Here is an 8807-nt window from a genome sequence, read left to right as displayed (position 1 = left end):
GAGATAATTGATCTATAGTCTGCACACAACTGGTCTCAAAGCAGCCAGCAGCCTCACGGAAGGGACTGTAGCTACCCAGAGCCCAAACGAGCCTGTCAAACAAAGGCTTTATGGGGACACCAGAGAGAACAAAAGTGGCACATTTCATTCCTTCATAATAAATCTTCCATCTTGATTGTGCAGAGATGTTTTGCTCCTGAGTGTGCTGTGTTTCAGAGCAGGGCCTGCCCCTGCCACCCCACCCCCCCCCGAAATGCTTGATGTTGACCCAGAGCGCCCAGCCTGAGCTGTGTGGCTTTATGGGGTTTATTTTCACTGTGCACAGCCAGGCCCAGCTGTTCTCTGCATCCTCAGACAGCTCCTGGGCTCCAGCTCTATCACTCTCTATTTTATGTGTGCTAAAGGTAATAAAATAACCATTTCTAAATTTAACTAGCATTACATAATGCAGCTATTTATTATGTAAAGCTGCTGCTTACAATGCCCAGAATATTGATCACTACAAAAAATGCAATTCAGCTAGAGCTCGTTTAAATTAATGTTACTCTTTTCCTTTCTTTTTGTTTAAAGGATAAATCAAAGATCCAATTTGTCCTCATGAATTCACCCCTGCAAAGCACACAAGGCACTGGGCAGTGTGGTTTGCTGTCACTCAGGCTCATGTGCAGCTCTCAGCTCAGAATCTGGCAGAGTATATGCCAAGATGACAATTTGTTCATTATCCAAACCACTGGAAAAGGCAAATAAAGCACACTAACCTGCATACTAACCTGCTTCATTTCAAATCAGGTCAATTTTTTTTCTTTTCTCAGCTATCAAGCAGCACTGGCAACCACTTAAGAATTCCAGCATTATGACTGTATATCATCATTATCACCTACAGGAGATTATGAATAGGTATTTTCTTACAACAGCACACGAAGCAAGAGAAAATGAAAGAGGTTTTCCTATTCTTCAGGACTTTTGGGGGTAGAAAGAGGGATGGGAAAAGAGAATTAAATATTAACAGAGTGAACAGATCACTAAGCAAAAAACAATTAAATAGCACAGCAACCATTCAACAGTAACACCAAATCATGATGCAACCACAGAGCGTGGGGTGACATACTAATCATGGATTAAAGGGCTGATTTGTGTCTCATGAGTATTCATGGGCAAAAACTGATATGTGCAAACTGATCTTGGGGAAATATGTTTTGTGGGAAACATGAGGTTATACCAGTGTCTGAGCAAAATGATGATGCCTTTTCTTGACTGTGCCTTAGGGACAAAGGAAATATTTACCTTTTTATCTCCTACTTTCTTTTTGTCCATGGAGTCGTTTTCCTCCTCACTACAGAATGAGACATGGGGGTTTTCCCATGTACCTGCCCATCCTTACACTTGCCTGTACAAATACAGGTGATCATAAAATACCACTCCCGCCATTTGATGTCACCCAGAAAACCAAAGGTTAGGAGGAACCATGGAGCATGCCATTGTGGGCAGTATTCCTCTAATGGCATCCAGGAGCCAGCATTTCTAAAGATGAGTTCCTCCTACAAAGAGAAGGAGATGGTGTAAATCCAGCCCCACAGCAGTTGTGCTATCAGCCATGGACATGGCTGATCCACGGGGAAGAGACCTTGGGACAGCAAACTGGAAAACGTCCTGACTCGGAGGGAGCACCTTTTCTGCACCATTAGAGTGGCCTGGCTTGACTTCAGTGCAAAGGTTGCTGTTAGTCACAATCTTACATACCTTCTTTTCTTCCAGTTACCATCAGCTCAGGACACAATAAAATTAAATATACTAATGGGCCAAATTATGGGCTCCTAGAGAAATTTCCCTTTTGGATCAGAGAAGACCTCAAGAAACCAAAGAGTCCAGTGAGTCCCATACTGAGAAAAGTTCATCTCTAGCGGTGTCTGAATACCAGCTATTGCCATGTAGGTACAGAGGTGTGTGCTTTGTGCAAAAGACCTGGGAAATGATCCTTTGCAATATTTTCCGCTACACAACTACTCCAAAACATGGAGGAAGCCATGCATGACTTCAATGCACTGAGGAGGCTTTGCCAGGTATCCTAAGGCATCTGACTTACGTAGCTGTAGCCCTGGTATAGCAGACTGGTTTCCTTTCCCTGTTTTACAGTGTGGGAAGTCCCTGATTTCTCCATCTTCATCCTCATCTGCCATCAATCATCAATGCCAATGCAAGACTGTTAATACTGAGATCGCTCCTCTCGCTCAGCCTCTGAGCAGTTGTCTTCCTTTCGGCACAGTAAAAAATCCAGCAGCTAAGGCAGTACATTTTTATAACCTTAATGGAGCTCATACTTTAAAGTCTAAAGGAACTTAAAGAGTGGGAAAGCCCCTGCGGAAAATCCAGTGTTTTCATATGCAAGTCAGGTTTTTGGTTGTGTATTAGCTGCTGTTATTTTCAGTAGCCAGTGTTTCATTTCTGTTCAGAAGCAAATGCAAGAAAGCAAGTGAGCAATTTATAATGAAATAATCAATGCTGGTGGTGAATTCGCTGGTGCCTGTGCACTTAGCCTTGCCTATGATAAGAAATTTCTCTTGGGGGCAGCATTTCTTACAGAGATGGATGGATTTATTTTCTATCTTCAAAATGTTTACCAGCACATCTAGATCTCCTTCTTCAGCCATACTGCTGGTTGGGGGCCAAAGCTCCCTCACACTAATGTCAGCAGGGGAGAGTAGAGGCATCTTGAGGTGGAATAGCAACCCAAAGGCAGGCCACTGTCCCTTTCCTTCCCCCTGAAATTCCTCACTTAGCAGCTTCAGGTGGGACACTCCATGAAAAACTTGCAGTTCACCCAACCAACCCATCATGGGAGCCCCCATTCCCCAGGGTGAGCTTCGTTGGAGCTGCCTGCACCAAGCACCAGCGATCCCTAATGCCAGGGACTATCTGAAGTCACATTCCCACAGTAAGATGAAGCATATGGAGCTGACTTCAGGCTGCTGAGAGCCCTAAGTCACTTAATGTCTGCCCACGCAGCTCTGGCTCCTGCCCTAAGCCTCTAAGGGGCTTGTTTTACTGGTGTGGGACAGGTCTGCTGGTGAGTGTGTAGGCTGGGGGTCATGCCAAGGTGACGGAGAAAACATAGCCCATTCATGCTCTGTGTAGGTCAGACGTGGGAAGCTGCCCCACAAACACGCCAAGAGGTTACAGAGCTATAAATGTTTAATTGGATTTCTCCACATCAGTCCCAGCAGGTGAAGGAAGCCCTACAAGGAGGATGGGAGAAGCAGATGCAGTTATCTGCTCCATAATGCTCAGGGCCATAGGCTCTCAAACCCTGCAGGTTTCTCAGGAGCATGTGGCCACGCTAGGTGAAAATATAGCCGAGGATGGCTAATTAGGAGCCTGGCTAGGAGCAATCCATGAGGGCTTGGCTCTCCTGTGAGCTAAACCTGAAGAATATGGCTGAGGTTCAACACCTTGGAAGGAAAGTGCTGATAAGCGAAGGACTGAAGAAACCATGCAGTGTATTGTGAGAGATGAGAGTAAGAGCAGAAGGGTGTTCCTGCAGGGAATAGTCCCAGAAATCTGAACAAATACACAGCATGAAATAAACTGAGGAGCTTTACACCAACAGAACTTCACAAAACTCACCAGGTGGAATGTCAGGAGTTCAGTATTTATCAACAAAGCTGAGGGGACAGTTGTACTCGCAGCTCACCTAACCATGGGAGCTCCAAAACAGATGCTTCTGAAAGCAGGCAGAGAGAAACCCAGGCCATTTTTGGAAACTGCCCTCTTGTTTTTTCTCTCTTTGAAACTGAGGTGACTGATTTTCACCTTGCTATGCGACCGTAAATCAAGCAAATTTAGCAAAGGCAAGAAGGTGATGTGGGTGTAGTGTGCTGGAATGCCTGAGAACCATCCTTATTGTTATTATTAAGCTGTAACTGTATGTGGCACTATAAATCAGCCCACCCTGCTGATAAGGGAGTGTTTGATAATACGACATCTTTGTAACAAGCCTGAGACTGGTGGGGTTTATGAGCAACCCACAACACTGAATGCCTGAGCTCCCCCTCTGTTGGGAAGAGACGGAGCTCTTTCCTTCCTCTCACTGCTGTGGCTGAGCCACAAAAACCCCTCTGCTTTCTTCCCTGATATCCAGATCTTTGTGTTTTGCACTGCTTCTCTGAACAGGCTGTACGTTCTGCAGACTTTGGGTCTTGTTATAGCAGTTTCCACAGGGGAACAGAAGACCTTCCTGCAGAAATGAAGCATAACCAAGTGCAGTCCACCTGAATGTGGCTGGTTACCTTTGCTCAACATCCATAGATATGGGTGAATGAGAATCTCACTGAAGAGTATTCAGTTCTTTTTGGTGCATACTACATGTGGAAGATGCTTCTGGCCTTAAATTCCTCTTTCCGTCCATTGCCCCATAGGGCAATTTCCTCTGTTTTGTCTTCTTGCTGAGAACAATTTCCTGCCCTTTCCTGCTGTGCAAGATGCTCCTGCTCATCTCAGCAGCATCACTGATCTAACCTGGGGTATGGTATCCCAGTGTCAAACCCAGGAGGCTGAGCTGACTCACAGAAACCCCACTGGTGATAATCAAGCATGTAAGTGGGGCTTACAGAGATACTTGTGTGAAGAAATGACAGGTCAGTGAGACAAGGTTCCAGGGAGAGAAGGGGTCCCTCATCCTCAGCTTCCTGGGACCACTATCACCCCAGAACACAAAACCACCAATGACTTCTTACAGGACACTCCTGTGAGGGCTTTAGAAGCAGGGATCAGACCTGACACATGTGGATGTTAAAGAGAGGTCATCCTGCAAGCCTCTGTGTGTGCTGAGAGCAGACTGCCTTGGTGTCATGGCCAACGAAGAGGCTTCTTTTTGCCTGTGGTCTGCCTTCACATCCCTCACTTCAAATGCTGGGGCACTGTTTTCCAGCTGCAATACTCTGCTGGTCTTGGGGGAAGGGAGAACAGGTCCTTATCTTTAGTACTAAAAAAACAGAGCTATAGAAACATCTTGAAGGGTGTCTAGCCCTCCCCCCCTCAGCCTACAGGAGTAAACATCCTCGCTTAGGTGTGCCTTTTACCATATTAATAGCTACTTCCCTTTCCGTAATCACTGGGTTATCACTCAACAAATTGCAGCAGCGTTAATAGCCAGTGACCCACAAACTCAGTACAACATCAAAGGTCACCGAGTTATCTCACGCAACGAACTTACTTTTGATGAATTGGTACCATTCCCTGGAACATTCTTACAGTAATTTTAAGAGTCATAACATCTTACCACGTGCTGCTTTAACTTTTTGACATGGAGCTAAAAATAGCAAGCGCTGCACAGCCTGGGAGAACAGCTTCAAGTTCAGATCTGAGCTGAAAATCCCCAGCGTTTCAGGCTGTTTGCACGAGCGTTTTGATTTCAACAGACCATAAAGACAAGGTTAAAACGAGAAGTTTGGGTATGAGTCCTGAGCAGGAAGGGGACGGGTACAAAAAACATTTACCTGACTCCATCTGATTTCTATTTAGAGAATCACAGCATCAAAAGCTGGCAACCAATTTGCAGGAAGAGGCCAGCTCAAAATGATCAGTGATCATAAGCAGATGCTGCTGAGCCTTTGGTTCCTGTGCTGTTTGCTGTCTCAGCCGCGTCACCATACGGATGTCGTTGCCCATTTTGGGTCTTGCTCACCCACTACACAGTGTGTAATACTGCTCACTACTGCCTGCTTGGCCTCACTGGGCAGAGAGGAGGCACAGTGGTTGTCTGGGTTTTTCCAAGTGCTTTGAGACCCCTGGGTGGAAGGTGCCATTACGACTAGTACTGACTGTGGCAATCTGCTGACTCTCTCCTAGCTCAGCATCCTGCTGGGAAGGCAGGCACTGGGGGAATTCTTGAGCTCAGAAGGCAGATGTGTGCCAGGAGCCCCAACAAGCGAGGCACGGTGTGAGCTCTGTGTTCTGTGACCCTACAGGAGGCCAAGCCAGTGTTTACAGGCCCCTGCCATGGCCTTTCCTGCATTGCCTGGATATAGGAGAGGATCCCTGTGCCTTTTATGTACCTGATTCTGAGAAAATATGGAAGCTTGGACCATTTCTGTATTATGTTTCCATAACTCCCCTCCGCCACACGCCTGCTGTTCCTTGATTTGGCCTGGCTAATCTCACGCACTGGGCTGTTCCAGCCCCCCGGGATGCGGGGTGGCTGCACTGGAAGCAGCGAGGAGGCGGCTCTGCCTTGTTTACGTTTGGAGCATGAATGCCTGCTCGCAATCCTGTGGGCTGTTCCGGTTATCAGGCACGGCACTGCTCTGCTGGCAGCTCCCCCATCTTGAGCTTGTAGCGGGCGATGTGACGCCTTAGGTAATCCAGTGTGGGAAGGGTGAACACCCTGCCATTTACTGGTTATTTATACACCCAGATTGGCTTTCTCTGCCTGCCTAGCTCCTTTATTTTTAAAGGGGAATGTGAACATTCAAAAGATGCTTTTTGAAACTGTTGTCTCTCCCCTCACCTGGATCCAGCCAAGGGAATATTCTGCTCTAGCTCCCACCAAAACTTCCAAGACATACTGCCACGTCAAAGTGGTCATGAGGCAGCACCCCTACCACTGGGATTGAGGTGAGAGGAAGATGGGAATAAAGATGAGGACTGTGGCTGCAGAGGTGCTAGGCAGCCCAGAGAGGGGAGACTAGCCTTTTCCCAAGGGTTTAAAGGCTAACCCTGGAATACCAATCCTTTCACTAAGGTTTAAAGGAACATTTTGAGGCTGTGCATGCTGTGAAGCGAGGTGGATGGGTGCAGATGGGACTCCTTGGGTTTGGACTGGCAGGTGGATAGGTGCAGATGGGATTCCTTGGGTTTGGATTGGAGCAGCATGTCTGCTGCTCCATACTTCTTGCCATCCGCTGTTAGATGTGATCTGTGCAGGCACTGTGGATCCCAGTTGCTAAATCCTGGGCAAGCTCACATGTGATGTTTTGGGGTAATTCAGTCCAAGCTTGTGTTGTGTTTGCTGGGCTGTAGACAGGAAGAAAGACTGTCATGACAGAGTCGTCTTCTTCTCCTACCCATCTGTCCACTCTTATAACAGGGATTTCTGTGTCATTTCCCTCATGGACTATTCCCACGCAAACACCGCAGGAGAAACAACGGCACAGTGAAGTGCAGAACTGCCCTGGTCCCGTGTTTGGATATGGTTTAGGTAACCAGGCTGCTCTTTTCCACCACAGGAGGCTCCTCGGCAAAGCCAAAAAATAAGAGGAAACTATTTTTCACTTGCACTGTCTTTTGTGCCAGGAGCTCTCAGCACCGTACCCACAACAATAAACCAGCCTTGCAATGCTCCTTTGGGGTGGATTAGCACAATCACACACGTTTTGGATGGCGACGTTAGAGCCAGTTAAGGTCAGAATCATTCATTCCGGTATGTCCTGCTGCACTATAACTGGATCAGCTCACCAGGGCATCTAATCCATGGGTTCCAGGGCCCTCAGAATGCTCTGCTATTCCCTGAAGCTATTTCCCAGATGCTGAAAACACTGGGATTCTGCAGGGACTCATGTGGCAGAAAGTGATTATCAGGCTGAGGCGAGAAGCTGGAGAACCTGATAAATTCCCAGTTTCTATTTACTGTTCCCTGAAGACCTATAGAGTGGGAAAAGTGCCCTCCTGGGTGATTTTTCCACCAACCGTGGGCTGGCTGGCCGAGGACCTGTGTGCTGACAGCGGTGTCTTGGGATATGTCACCAGAGGGCATTGCTGAGACTTGCAGAGCCCCAACTCGGCTGGGATTGCACCAACAATGCCATGGGGACTCTGAAGAGGGGAATTTCGTGGATTTCACTGTTAACACTATATGGAGCCTACAGGCACCACCCTAGACATAGCCCAAAGCAGCAACAATCCAGATTGTGCAGAGGTCAGGGTTGGCACAGGAACTGTACAGGCAGTAGAGATTTGGGATACACCTCGTGCTCCTTGTCTCCATGTGGCCATTGTCCTCTTGCAGGGCCTGCAGCCTAGGAGTAATGAGAATTAAAAAAAAAAAGGTGCATAAATAAACATGCATCCTCTCAATGTAAATTAAGGCCATATTGCAAGAGAAATTAAATCCAAAGAATGCAAAAAGTCAAACAAACAAACAAGCAACCAAAGAAAACCAATTATTTTTTGAGGGAGTCAGGAATGAGTAAACAAAACAATGAATGCCTCTGGCCTCCAGCATCCGTGCACTGGCACTATCACATCTTCCCAGGAGTAAGGTCTGGGCTTCCTCCTGGACTCACTCGGGCCTCACCATGATGCCCCCTCTACCCTGTGGCTTGTTTATCTCAGATTAAAACAGTTTAATTGCGACACATGGCTTTGCCTGATGGACCTGGCACCAGCACTTTTTGGTTAAAGCCATAGACAAACCCCAGAAGAATGAGGATTTTTTCCATTTTCCTTGTAGCATCCACTCTGGAAGAAATTAATTTCTCCTCCTCCTTGATTGGCCATGCAGTCTTACAAGACTTCCCTGCATCATTTGAAAACCAGCATAGACGGTTGGCCTATTGCGAGAAACCACAGGGAGTTTTTAAGCTGTACAGTTACCAGCTTTAGCTTCACCGGAATGAAAATAGACAATAGCGAGAGGAAGGGGGTTCTGGAGAACTCCAGCTCACTGTTTCCAGTTAGGAAGCGACTTCAGTTCATTCCATCACTGTAGCAGATCTTCGTGAGCAGCACAAATTGTTCGGGTCCTCGCTCAGGCTCTGGTTCAAGAAACCTCCCTGCGCAGCAAAGCCCTTCAGTGTGTGCCCCAGTCCTGCTGA

This window comes from Corvus brachyrhynchos, unplaced genomic scaffold (genome assembly GCF_000691975.1).
Source record: "Corvus brachyrhynchos isolate BGI_N302 unplaced genomic scaffold, ASM69197v1 scaffold162, whole genome shotgun sequence".
NCBI classification, from domain to species: domain Eukaryota; kingdom Metazoa; phylum Chordata; class Aves; order Passeriformes; family Corvidae; genus Corvus; species Corvus brachyrhynchos.
Note: the sequence above shows the minus strand (reverse complement) of the source record.